Raw genomic sequence first — 15,021 nt, forward strand, 5'->3', positions numbered from 1 at the left:
CAGGAGAAATGTGTCACAGTGAACAAAACACGAGCAGAAGATAACAACCTGTTAAAATTATTTTTTAATGTTTACTCGGCAACCACAGCATGCAAAAGTGCAAATAAAATCTATGTAGAATACACTTTTAGTTAAGAAATACACTTCTGGAGAAGGAATTGCTCTCTAGTGCATAAATAAATTACACCAACTGCTTATGAGAAGTTATACCTTCAGCAAGACTTATCTTAATTGGAACACTTAATACTGAGTGATATGAAAGGCATACAGTATCCTTGACACAGCACCTGGTGGGATGAGGAGCTAATTCAGTCCCTTTTCAAAACCTGGGGCCGGTAGTGCTTCACTGTCTTTGCTTGTTGATTTGTCTTGTTTTGTTTCCTTTTAGATGTTGTTTTGAAATTAAGCAACAACAGCAACAACTATGTATTATCTACACAGCATATTACATAACACTTGTAACGGAGATTGGAGCAAAACTCCACGGTACAATATTACTATTTCTGCAGGGTTAAGTGTCAATATTAACACCAAATAGCACAAACACAGCCTATAAATACAAGTTTCTGTCAGTCTGCCAGCAAATCAGTTAATAAAAAATTAAATCGTTTTTTGAAGATTGGGGAACTTTGGAACTATGGCTAAGGAAAGATTTGGGGTTTGTAATATTAGTAACTGCAGAAATAGTAGGAGCAATATGGTAGCTGCCATTCTTTTTTCATTTTTTTATTCCCTCCATGTCAGGTGGTTATGGCAAACAGTTGTGTCCATGATCAATAATCCTTATAAAATGTTGCACGATTGGTATTATTGCCATTTTGCAAATAAGAAAACTGGGAATCAAGCCGGTCCAGTTATTTACCCAAAGTCAGCTAGGATTGTGATTCAAATTGAACCTGGCTTCTCATTACTGTGCCTCTCATTACCTCAGTAATTTATACCTCTCACAGTAATTTATGCATCTTACTAGGTGTTCTCCCAGATATAACTATCTCGTGCACTGAATGTAATAAGTCACCAAGGAGTAGTCTTATATTGATTCCTCCCCCAAACCCCCTAAAACACTATCCAATACATAATAATCAGCCATATTTATCAAATGAATGAGTAAATGAGTTGGTCATCATTATTTTAAAATTTTAATGATAATCATCATCATTATTTTAAAATTTAATATCAATTCATGATGCTACTATTAGGTGGTTTGGTTTTTATTTGTTAATACACTGCCTATTCAGTCAAACAAAGCCTCCACCCTAGGTTCCACGTCTCAGGGGACCCCACGCTTCAGACTGTCTGGCTCAAAAATTTCTAAGCCTTCCTGCCGTGCCTGGGCCAGCGAGGGCAACCAGCTGCAAAGGTGGCCCTCACCCTTATGCAGTTTTAAGTTATTTTTATTCAAAGTCATACTCATTTGTTTCAATTATGGGCATTTGGACAAAGGACAAGAGGTAAGAGGAATATTGACGTGGAAAAACAAGTTAATGAAAACTACTAATGAAAAAATCATTTTGCAAATATGCTTCAATATCATCTCCATCATATCTGTATTCAGAAGACTGGAATTCTTTCCGAGCAAAGCAAGATGTTTCTAGAGGTTCACTTATCACTTTTCTGTAACAGAAAAGTGGTCAGAGCACAGTTTTTTCATCTTTTGGGTAAAGACTAGCTAAATCTAAAACGAGTTGATAACAACTTCTACAAGACAAAAGGCTTCTGTCTTCAATTTCATGACTTAAAAACAAATACACAAATAGAACTAATCTGACTGGGTATCTAAAGAGGAAAATGGAACCACTCCCAAAAAGAGAAAATAAAACAGATTTTTATTTAAGAAGCTGTGATAAGCACTTAACTTCAATTTAGCTATGGATGTATCTTTGGTCTTTTTCAATAATGTAATTTTTAAAATTTATTTGTTGACAAATCATGCTTTTGGTGTGCCAGAATCGAATAGAGATAACAAATAAGTGTATCAATGCAGGATGAATACTATCAAATATTGCATTAAAGTAGATTTTATAAAATTACTTTTAAACTATGCTAACATTTAAGATAACATTTTAAAGACAATTAACTAAAATCTGTACCAAAATGTAAAAATTATACTAAAGGCATTCATGACACTATGTGTTACATACAAATGGATTTTAAAGTTTGTGCAATCTTGGCTCAAAAACAAATGACAGTAGATGGGAATTTTCTGTTATTCTCAATGTGTTAAGCATAATGGCTCATTAAGGTGAAAGAGCTGAACTTTGTACAGTAAAGGGTTTTGCTATTTCAGAAAAGAAAGCAAACAGAGATTTGTATAAACATTTTCTTGACATCTCTTTAAAATGTTTTTTAATGGAACACCCTATTGTTTAACTAGATCCCACTTACTTGTGATTATATCTATTGCCTTTGGATTAAGATTTATATGTTCAAGCCTGGGGTTTCATATGCAAGTGAATGCCATTTTTGATGACTGTCAATCAAATGGACATAAGAAGATGATACATATTTTTCCATGCAAGTATCAACCAACATTTACATCTCTTTAAAATCATGCCAGAGAGGCTTCACCCTTCTTCAGTCCAGTTAAGTTGCTCAGTCGTGTCCGACTCTTTGTGACCCCATGAACCACAGCACGCCAGGCCTCCCTGTCCATCACCAACTCCTGGAGTCCACCCAAACCCATGTCCATCGAGTTGGTGATGCCAACCAACCATCTAATCCTCTGTTGTCCCCTTCTCCTCCTGCCCTCAATCTTTCCCAGCATCAGGGTCTTTTCAAATAAGTCAACACTTCACATCAGGTGGCCAAAGTATTGGAGTTTCAACTTCAGCATCAGTCCTTCCAATGAACACCCAGGACTGATCTCCTTTAGGATGGACTGGTTGGATCTCCTTGCAGTCCAAGGGACTCTCAAGAGTCTTCTCCAACATCACAGTTCAAAAGCATCAATTTTTCGGCACTCCGCTTTCTTCACAGTCCAACTCACATCCATACATGACCACTGGAAAAACCATAGCGTTTACTAGATGGACCTTTGTTGACAAAATAATGTCTCTGCTTTTTAATATGCTGTCTAGGTTGGTCATAACTTTCCTTCCAAGAAGTAAGTGTCTTTTAATTTCATGGCTGCACTCACCATCTGCAGTGATTTTGGAGCCCCGAAAAATAAAGTCAGCCACTTTTTCCACTGTTTCCCCATCTATTTGCCATGAAGTGATGGGACTGGATGCCATGTTCTTAGTTTTCTGAATGTTGAGCATTAAGCCAAGATTTTCACTCTCCTCTTTCACTTTCATCAGGAGGCTCTTTAGTTCTTCTTCACTTTCTGCCATAAGGGTGGTGTCACCTGCATATCTGAGGTTATTGATATTTCTCCCGGCAGTCGTGATTCCAGCCTGTGCTTCCTCCAGCCCAGCGCTTCTCATGATGTAATAAATAATATTATTTAAACAAGCAGGGTGACAATACACAGCCTCTGAGAAGGGACCAAAGCTCAGTGGAACAGACGGCACCAGCCATGCTCTGAAGCTTTCAAGACTGTGCATCGCCAGGGCGGATTTATGGGACATAATGATCTGTGTATGGTGTTTGCAGACTGATACTTCCTCTGTCCGTGTGTTGTTGGAACTCTTTAGTTAGCCTCTTTTGTTGTTGTTGAGTCACTAAGTCATGTCCAACTCTTTGGAACTCCAAGGACTGCAGCACATCAGGCTTACCCGGCCTTCACTGTCTCCAGGAGTTTGCTCAAACTCATGTCCATTGAATCAGTATTGCCATCCAGCCATCTCATCCTCTGTCACCCACTTCTCCTGCTTTCAATGTTTCCCAGCATCAGGGTCTTTTCCAATGAGCCAGCTCTTTGCATCAGGTGGCCAAAGTATTGCAGCTTCAGCCTCAATCCTTCCAATGAATATTCAGGATTTATTTCCCATAGGACTGACTGGTTTGATGATCTTGCAGTCCAAGGGACTCTCAGGAATCTTCTCCAGCACCACAGTTTGAAAGCATCAGTTCTTTGGCACTCAGCCTTCTTTATGGCCTCACTCTCACATTCATTCATGATTACTGGAAGAGCCATCGCTTTGACTATATGCACCTTTGTTGGCTGCTCTTTAATGTATTGTCTAGGTTTGTCGTAGCTTCTCCCCAGAAGCAAGCATCTTTTAATTTTGTGGCTGCAGTCACTGTCTGCCTCATTATCTAAAGATAATAACAACATTTTTTTTTGTAGAACTGTTGTGATAAGTAAGATAGTGTGTATTAAGCTCATGGCACAGTTTCTGACACATGGAGTGTGTTAATAAATGCTAAATATTACTACTTTCAATGTATCATTGGGATTATTAGTTGTTGCTGCTCATTTCCTTTTTCTCAAAATAATCTGCCTACCTTAGCCGCAAAACTACCTTAACCAACCAGTTCTTCTCAATATACGTATGCATTTAACCTTATGCACCTCCACTCAAATATTTCACGATCAATAGTTTCTAAGAATAAGAAGAAATAGGTTTATGACATCCAATGCCAGTCAATCCTTGAACAGTTGACAAGGTTAAAAAAGTAAGTAAACATATAGATAAGAAGCATGAATTATTAGAGGAGAGATTTGGAAGCAGAAATAAATATCTCAACAAAGGCCATTTGACAAGGCAGTAAGGGAGCCAGAGTTGGAATAATCATGTTTGCCTACTTGGGTTTTCTCACACTGATATTTTAGGTCAGCAGTCATACAACAAGCAATGTAACACCAGACACATCAGAATGATCTCATTATAAGGAGTAGCTTTACCAAAGAGGAAACCAAGGCTCAGAGAAGCTAATACAGTTGCTAATGTCACATTAGCAGTTAGTGAAATTCAGAATACTTAAAAGAACACAACCCAGGAGGATATAATTTTCTAAAGTGACATACACTGTTCTTCAAATTCTCACTATTGAAAAATTAGGAAACCAACACTGAGAACAAACAAATTACCAGAAAAACCTCTCATTTGTTAGTTGGACTCTTGTTTTAATGATATTGATTTATTAATTATCCCAAACATTTGGACAAAAGCAGAGAATAATATGAATACCAATGCATTCATAACCCTGCTTAATTAGATGTTAATGTTTTGTGATATTTGCTTTCTATTTCTTCCTTCTGAGTAATATAGCAACATGGATAGGATTGAAGCTGCTATGTGAATCAACTCTAATACCATCTTCTCATTTCTTTTCTCCCTCCCCAAGGGAAATATCTAAGTAGCTTCTAAGTGGAGATTTGAGGAAACGTAAGCAGAATGCTGATAGGATGCCCTATACCTCTCTTTATGCCTGCAGCCCCTTGGATCCCTGGAGGGTGGGCACACGCTACCTTGTCTGTTTCCTATGGAAGCATCTTCAGTTGGATCTTCTGCTTGCTTTTTTTTTTTTTAAGAAATTTGGTGCTTATTTTACTTTAATTAGTCAGTTGAATCTGTTTCTCTTTATTGTGGTTTCTGATGTACTTTACTTAAACCTTACGATTTTTTTGCTTACTCCTTTTCCTCTTTCTTAAATTAATTTTTATTGGCATATAGTTGTTTTACTATACTGTGTTAGTTTCTGTGGTTCAGCAAAGTGAATCAGTGAATCAATTATTTTTTTTAAATATACCTGTCTCGTCTTTTAATAAAGTTTTCTATTTCCCCAATGGTTCTTTTATTCACTTGCTGGTAGGGAGACTATAGAAAATATTCCTTATTTAATGCTTCCATTAACATTCTTTAAAGACACTTCTGTCTTTTAAATCTCTGTCCTTCCCCCCAGATATAAAGTTAGTCCTATTTTTATCCTTCTCCTAAATATGGTCTGGGAACCCAGGTGGCTCAGTGATAAAGAATCCATCTGCCAAAGAAGGAGACTCAGGAGATGCGAGTTTGATCCCTGGGTCAGGAAGATCCCCTGGAGGAGGGAATGGCAACCCACTCCAGTATTCTCACCTGGAAAATCCCATGGACTGGGGAGCCTGACAGACTACAGTCCATAGGGTCATAAAGAGTCAGCCATGACTGAGCATGCACGCACACAGGTATGGTTTGGATCTCAGCATGGTTCATTTACTCACAGTCCCGCCTCCTCCACCAGCTCTTGGTCTGTTTTAATTTGGATTTAGTGCTTTAACTTTGTCTTTTTTTATTATTTGTAAACTTAGTTATGGCATTTTAGAATAATTCTTAATTAGACAAATTCATTAACTTAAAAATAGTGCTTATCTTAATTTCTTGTATCCTCACCCTTCCTTCTGGAGCCTTCTGTCTTGCTGAAGTACATTTTGAATTGACCTTTTAGTAAGGATCTGCAGGTGATAGACCCTCTTAGTTCTGTATTCTGATACTGTCTTTATTTTCCTCTCTTTAAAACAAGATATAACTTCATATAAGTTAATTTTTAGGCTAATAATTATTTTCTTCAACATTTTAAAGATATTACTCCATAGTATATATGCACCTATAGTTATTCATAAGAATTCTACTGAAAGTTTATTTTTATTTTATAGATAATTTGCATTTTAGAGTTCAAGATTGTCTACTTTTAGTATTCTGTAGTTTCACTATTTAATTGGGGTCATCATATTGCAATATACAAATGGATCAAATCAGCACACCATATATCTAAACTTACACAGTATTATTAATATATGTTAATTGCATCTCAATTTAAAAAAATATTTACAGATAGATAATAGAACCTCTGGGGCTTCCTAGGTGGCACTAGTGGTAAAGAACCTGCCTGCCCATGCAGGAGATGCAAGAAGCAGGTGTTAGATTCCTGGGTCGATTAGATCCCCAGAGAAGGGCATGGTAACCCACTCCAGTATTCTTGCCTGGAGAATCTCATGGACAGAGGAAGCGGGCTACAGTCCATAAGTCACAAAGAGTTGGGTAGGACTAAAGCAACTTAGCACACAGCAGAGCTTCTGCCTCACAGAGATACCCAGGGCATCAAGGATGCAGCAGGCAAGCCATGAGGGGCCTGATTCAAGTCCCAGCTAAGTCTGTGTCTTTGCTTTCCCCAAGTCTTAGGCCAGAACTTCCGGTAAAACTGTCGCCATAGCAACAGGAACCAGCCCATCTCTCTGTTCGATATCGCAGTGAAACATGCCTCACATCATCTCTCATGTTCAAATGCCAGGCCTGATTCTGGCCCCAACTCAAGAGGAGCATTTTAAATCTCTAATAACACTCAGGTCTCCTGCCACCATTTATTGTTCTGTCGCTCGGTCGTGTCTGACTCTTTGCGGCCCCACGGACTGCGGCCAGGCCCCTCTGTCCTCCACTATCTCACAGAGTCTGCTCAAATCCATGTCACCATGACCAGCCTCCAACCCGAGGAAACAGTTTGCCTCAGACTTCATTCCCAATCATGTTACCTTTGCCTAAACCAGAGAGCACTTATCACATTTTCAAGTCTTCCTCTGTGTTTTCATCTCTCTCTCTGTTTCCTGTTGGTTCTCTATGTTTGGAGCAAAAAGACATATCTAATTGTGAACTTACTTCACCAACTTGACCTGAAGTTGATTTTTCAAATGCGCTGCACAGTTATCAGAACGGAAAAATGATGAAAAAACAAACCCTTATCAGAATTTTCTTTTTTTCCCAAAAAAAGACAGCTTCAGGAAAATACATTCAGGCCAACTCCTACACCTGTCAGATTCAACAGTCTTTGCTGATTTTGCCAATCTGTGCAGCTTGTCAATTATGTTATTCACTTATCCATTCATTTATTCATGAAAAAAGTAATCTCTGAGAACTTATTACATGTGCTTGGCTAGGTGCTGGTGATATGGCTGTGCAAAAAAATAGCAGCCCGGCACTCAGATCGAATGGCTGCATGGCCAAACACGGCCAGGACACAAAGGGACAACAAGGTCACTATCCCAGTGACAGTATTAATACATTAGCGTTTAAGCGTTGACTATTACATTGTAGGCTCATACACATGTTTATGCACATGTAATTTAATCCTTACAACATTATGGTTAAAGTAGTATTATACTCCTCATCTTATGAATTAAGAATTAGTCAGAGAGATTAAGGACCGTGGCTAAGGTCACACAGCTAAAAACCGTAGAGCAGGGGTGTGAATCCAGGCAGACAGGCTTCAGACTCCATGGTGCTAACCCCTCCTCGCAGAGGCAGAGCTTCCCGACACTGGGATCAAACCCGTGTCTCTTGTGTCTCCTGCATTAGCAGGCAGATTCCTTTCCACTATAAGCACCTTATTTCACTCTAAATCTGCCTGTGGCTTGAATGTCTGCCAGGAAGTGTGCTGGCTGTTGGGCTTTCAGAGTTAATAGAGTACTGAGTTTGCCCTCAAGGAACTGTTGATCATCTGCCTGGCCCTATGAATTAGTTTTCTATCATTACTGTACAAATTACCATTTGCCAGCTTAAAATAATGCAAATGCAGTCCTGCAGTTCAGAAATCCAGTGGGCTGGGTTGGTTTCTGTGATCCAAGTCTTTCAAGGTATTGGAAGACTGGGATCCTATCAGACAGCTCTGGGAGGAATCTGCTTTTAAGAGCGTTCAGATTGTTGGCAGAATTCAGCTCCAGGTAGTTGTGGGACTGAGATTCCTGTTTCCTTGTTGCCTACCGGTCAGGAGTCATCCTCAGCACTCAGAGACCATCCACATCCCCTGGCTAGGGTCCCTTCCCTCCATTTTCAAAACCAGCTGTCTCCTCTTCATCCTCATCTTTCCTCTGCCTCCTTCTTCTGCCACAACTCTCACTTTCTTTCCTCCCCCTCCCTTTTCCCCGATTACCTTGAGACAGTCTTGATAAACCAGGATAACCTTTCCATTTTAAGGTCCATCAATTAGTAATCAGTACTTTAATTCCATCTGCAAAGACCTTCAGAGTACTTAAATTAGCGTTGCCCGATTACAATCTGGGGACAGGCCTTTCAGGACATCTTTACAGTTCTGCTCTCCGCACCCTCACCTGGAGAGCTGTCAGCGTGTCCCAGTATCTTTCCTGATGACGCTGCCTGGCATCCAGCAAAAGAACTCGTTCTACAGGGGCAGGAACAGGGGAGTCGTTGGGTACAACCCCCGAGCATGAAGCACTGAACACATGGCAGAACCGTAGGCAACTAAGAAACAACAAAGAAAACAAACAAACAAACAAACAAACAAAAAAGAAAGAAACAAGGAGGAGTCAGAGACGTCCCATGAAACTGAGAGGCAACGTCAGTGTAACTGAAGCAGAACTCGGGGAGGGAGGAGGATATATGAACTTTTGATGAAAGAGAAGTCAAAAACACAACTAAATGGAATTCACTGTATTGCCGCCGGTTGATCAAAACCAGGACTTTACTGTCAACCATTATCAGACTTTCTGAGGAAACTGGATTCTGCCACCTGCCCTTCCTGCAGCCTGCATTGTTCTTCAGAACTTTAAAGATCGAGGTATGTACGTACAGACTGTGTGTGCGCACATGCGCATGCACGCTAAGTTGCTTCAGTCAAGTGTGATTTTTTGTGACCCTGTGGATGTAGCCCACAAGGTTCCTCTGTCCATGGGATTCTCCAGGCAAGAATACTGGAGTGGGTTTCTGTGCAATCCTCCAAGGGATCCTCCCAACCCAGGGATTGAACCATGTCTCTTACATCTCCTGTATTAGCAGGCAGGTTCTTTACCACTAGTACCACCTGGGAAGACACCAGGGAGCTACAGAAGATGTATATTTGACTAGAACAGGTTTTTTTTTTTTTTGCTGTAAATTAACTTTATATTGCAATGCATTCTCGATTTTGCCCCACTTTCCAGCATTCCCTGTTACTTAGAGCAGCCCAATCTCCCTTACTCCCATTACACACCCAAGTCCTATAGGCGTTTGCATTGCTTCCTTCACAGCTGCACACCCCTCCTCCCAGGGTAAAGATAAATCTACCAACCAAGGTCACATGAAGAGAGGGGACTCTAAGTCCCCGAGCTTTGGCCTGCTGTACCCTCGCTGTCCTCACACTTGAGACATCGTCTTCCTCCTAATTTGTTCTCACTTTCCCTTTGCCTCCAGCCCTGTTCATTCTTGCAAGCATTAGCCGTTGATACCTATCTTTTGCTTTCCTCATCACCATAGCAACTTGCTGGACCACAAGTATTAACTTGGTCTGATTAGTTGCTCTGGCATAAAAGAGTAAGCCTCCTGTTCCCCTGATCCAGGGAAGGCTGGGCCTTTGTGTTGATTTGTGTTGATGCAATTTGTATTCAATGAGAGAGAAAAAAGCAGAACAGAGCAGATCCAAACATTAGTTTGTTTACATTTTTTTTTGACTCACACTTGCAAACACTCTTGTCTATGTTCCATATTAACCTTCCTCATGGTAACCATCCTCCTGTATGCTCCTCCCTGTTGAGTGTAACAACCGGGCATCCCAGCTGCATAGGATCATTCCTGCTTATGCTTGTTGCACCGTGTAACTATTTACAGCATTCTCTTCCCTGGTGGTTCAGATGGTAAAGTGTCTGCCTGCACTGCAGGAGACCTGGGTTTGATCCCGGGGTGGGGAAGAGCCCCAGGAGGAGGAAATGGAAACCCACTCCAGCATTTTTGCCTAGAGAATTCCATGGACAGAGGAGCCAGGTAGGCTACAGTCCATGGGGTCGCAAAGAGCCGGACACGACTGAGCAATTTCACTTTCTTTCTTTCTTTTTTTTTTTTTACTCTCAGAAATGTCCCTATCTGGGTAATAAAGTGTATGGTCACCATAAGCATTAGCCAAGTCAGAGCAGTATCCCTGGAAAAATACCGGAATGCCAGACCCCTCCTCACTTATTTGCTGCAAAAAAGAAAAAGACATTGTACTTTTCTACATCTCACCTCCCATGCACCACAGTTCATTTTGCTCTTCTTTGTGAAGCTCTCAGGCACAGCCTCCAGACCACCTGCTCCGCATGCGCTATTTGTGCCCTTGTAATTTGTCCTGTTATATCTCGATGTCCTGTTCTGGTTTGGTCTCTCATATTCCCTTGCCACGCACATATTGATATTTCATTCCTTTCCCTACACCTTGGGATTACGGGTTTCTTTTTCATCTCAGTTTTAAATTAATATACCCTTCAGATGGCTTCAGAGAGGCTGAGCTCCGGTTAGCCTTCATTTCTGAGTCCGTTAGGACTCATTTGCTGACCCTTCGTGTTGGTTTGACTCCGCTTTCATAGTTATTTTCTCCTTTTGGTTCTGGTCCTTCCCTCTCCACCCCATCATTTTATGATCAATTGTACTTCAAGCACCTCAGCTTCTAGTGTCAGTCTTTAAATGGTCCAAATGCACACCGTTTCTCTCTCTTTAGCAGAAATTTGACCTCTTCTTGGCTTTTTGTTTATCTGACCTATTCTAATCCCGTTCAGTTTTATTTCCAAGGGACACCTCCCTAATCCTTTAATTTGTATAAACAGACCCATGACCTTCTGAACATTGTGTGGAGCAAGAGAATAGCCTGTAGGTGGTGGTTCCTTCAACAGGATTCTGTTGTGGGGGTGATGGGAAAAGGGATCCACTTTGGGTGAGCCGAGTTCTAAGTCCCTGTGTGGGCAAACACCTTTATTCCAAAGGGAAGCAAGCCACCACTGTTTTCTGGGCACAAGGAACATTTCCCCACCCTTTTCCTCGTCCTCACATAAACAATCCAATGACCAGTCAGGGAAATCTATTTCTGAAACTGTCCTTATATGTGAATGGTGTCTAGATCAGCAATTGTACTGGAGAAATTCTCTCTCTCTCTGACCAGTATAGACATGGACACTTGTACATCTAACCACCTGAGTCCCTCTCAGGGCTTATGAATGGTCACAAGAGGGGCAGTCACTTCAGAAAAAAGCCTTTCTATCATCCCCAGTGCCCAAGGCACCAGCCTTTATCTTTACCCATTTTTTATAACAGATTTAAAAGCCCAGTTAATAACCACTATTCTGCAGTAGTTGTTTTCAATTCCTCGTTTCGTTTGCATTTGTTTCAGCAACCAATACCCATCCGTACTCCATTTGGATCTCTCAGAATCCAAATAGAAAGCAGAAATGTTTGCAGGTATTTCAAACAGAGGAAGAAATACAGGTATGGGTTACATCTATGGGCTGGAGGAGCAAAAAGGGAAGACCTACTAATAAGGGCCCAGAGTCAGTTTCCACCAGAGGCTTTCACAGAAGGACATCAGTGCTTAAGCGAGATGCCAGGAGCCTCTGCAATCCCAGCCCTGCTAGTGCCAATGCTGTCACCCTTTCTGTGGCTGCCGTCACAACCTCCGCAGCTGGAGACCGAGGAACACCCAGAAAGGAAAGAGGGGCTCCTCTCCCCTGTCTGCCAGGCTCCCTCCCTGGCAGGGCCAGCCTTAGGCCAGGTGGCAAAGGAATCCAGGAATTGAATTTGTGGCACCCCGATCCTTGCAATGACTCAGCAGCATCCAAATGTAGCTATAAATAGTTAGTGACTTGCACAGATTCTGTGTCATCCCCGTGCCCATTTTCGCTGTTTTCTTTCATTTAAGAAATCTGATATGGAATTCTAACACATAGTCAAAGTTATGACTTTTCCAATAGTCATGTATGGCTATGAGAGTTGGACCATAGAGAAGGCAGGTTGCCAAAGAATTGATGTTTTTGAACTGTAGTGTTGGAGAAGACTTTTGAGAGTCCCTTGGACTGCAAGGAGATCCAACTGGTCAATTCTAAAGGATATTAACCCTGAATATCCATTGAAAGGACTGATGTTGAAGCTGAAACTCCAATATTTCAGCCACCTGATGTGAAGAACTGACTCACTTGAAAAGACCATGATGCTGGGAAAGATTGAGGGCAGGAGGAGAAGGGGATGACAGAGGATGAGATGGCATCACCAACTCAGTGGACATGAGTTTGAGCAAGCTCCGGGAGTTGGTGATGGACAGGGAGGCCTGGCATGCTGCGTTCCATGGGGTCACAAAGAATCAGACGTGACTGAGCGACTGGAGGATAACAAATCCAAACATAATTCCAGTAAAAACAGAGCACCTTGGCAGAACGGGCTCGGGGGTGATCTGGAGTCATGCTGACTTAGTCTTGCCCTCCCCTTCTGCCATGGTCTGCAGGAGACTGAGCTGCAGGTTCACCACAGCCCGGACTAAAAGTCCACCGTCAATGGTTCCTCATGTTACAAGCAGAGTATCTTGGAGTTGGTTCTACAGACTCTAAGAAGACATATGGGTGGTTTTCTTTCTATGACTGTAGATTTACTGTAAGGATATAAGGGATTAGGAGCTCCTTGGCTTCTAGCACGGTGCATGGCGTATAGCAAATATTCAGCATGTGTATTTGAAAGAAGGTACATCAGGTCACCGATCCTTCCTAAGATATATGGTCACATTGGGTCTCAGATGTTCTAAAATTAGAAGGCACAGCTTATCAAAGCCTCGGGGAGAGTGAGAACCAACAGCAGCTCCCTGCAGTCTGCTGTGCAGGTTGGTCCAAGAACCCGTTTACTTCTCACAGGAAGGCTGTGGAAAGTTGAGTTGTCTCTACATTTTATTGTTCTCTTGCAGCAGCTCAGAGGATACCAAACCTGGCAGAGATCATTTTCTGTCTGCTCCAGGTCATTTCTGGATTCTTCTGCCTCTGGCAATGACCTCAGGGTCAATCAGTAAACTCAAGATTAAGTGAGTCAGTTTTTCTTGTGCCGTAGGCAAGAGATTATAGCAACCTCAAGCATTAATATCCACTTAGGCCAGATTCCATCAGGGAATAGGAGCTTGGCAGAACTTTATATTGTCATGGGCTCACCTCCATGTGAAGATGGGTGACTTTGTACAGGTGGGTAGCTTGGTGACAGGGCAACAGTTTGTGCTTACAATCTCAAAGTGAAAAGTCAAAGTCACTCAGTTATGTCTGATTCTTTGCGACGCCCTGGACTGTAGCCCACCAGGCTCCTCTGTCCGTGGAATTCTCCAGGCAAGAATACTGGAGCGGGTTGCCATGCTCTCCTCCAGAAGGTCTTCCTGAGCCAGGGATCAAACCTGAGTTTCTGGCATTGCAGACAGATTCTTTACCATCTGAGCCACGAGGGAAGCCCTCATGTCAAGCCACAGCTCAGCTCCGTCCTCCCTCACGCCCGTGTGCAGCTACAAACCAGGACTAACCGCCCTTCCTGCTCCTGCAGCACTTTTGCTGGGCATTTCCTACATCCTGTGTGTTGTGTTGAAACTATCTGTCTTAGCTCCTGTTTCTCTCAGTAAGCCATCAATTCATCGACAGGAGGAAACACTTTACAATGTTGTATCCTTGGGGATACTCAGTGTCTGGCTGGCTCCTCTTGAACTAAAATGAACCTCTGGCTTTAAATTAGTCACCTACCAATGACAACTTTTCTCTACTTCCGTAGTAATAGAAAGACAGTGGAGGACATTACTGCCCAAAGAAAAATTAAACTTCCCAGCATTTCTGTCACCTAACCCAGCCATGAGAGGTAATGCCTATGCAATGTGAGAAGTAATGTGCTTCATCCTGGAAGCTTGCTCTTAAAAGGCTAAGGCATGAGACTTCCCTGGTGGTCCAGTGATTAAGAATCTGCCTTGCAATGCAGGGCATGTGAGTTCAGTCCCTGGTCAGAGAACTAAGATACCACATGTCTAGGAGCAACTAAGCCCATACACTTCCCCTACTGAGTCCAAATGCCACAACTAGAGAATTCACATGCCACAGTGAAAGATCCCGCATGATGCAACAAAGGTTTAAGACCAGACACAGCCAAATGAATAAATAAATAAAAGATAGGGAGTGAGCTCCTCTGGGTGTTTTCCTCTGCGACACTGGCTGGAGACCATGGACCAGGGCAGCTAACTAGCCTCCGTCTACACAGCGGACTTCTCTCTGCCAGAGAATTTCTTCTTACGAAGGAGAAATACAATCCAAGATTTTTAAGTCCCTGGACACTGAGTTTTTTCATTAGTTTATACATTAGCTAATACAACTCTCTAGTTCCAAATTCTGAACATAAAGAATATCAGCCAGAGGTTCAACAGGCAACA

Source organism: Odocoileus virginianus, chromosome 6, assembly GCF_023699985.2.
Source record: "Odocoileus virginianus isolate 20LAN1187 ecotype Illinois chromosome 6, Ovbor_1.2, whole genome shotgun sequence".
Lineage (NCBI taxonomy): Eukaryota > Metazoa > Chordata > Mammalia > Artiodactyla > Cervidae > Odocoileus > Odocoileus virginianus.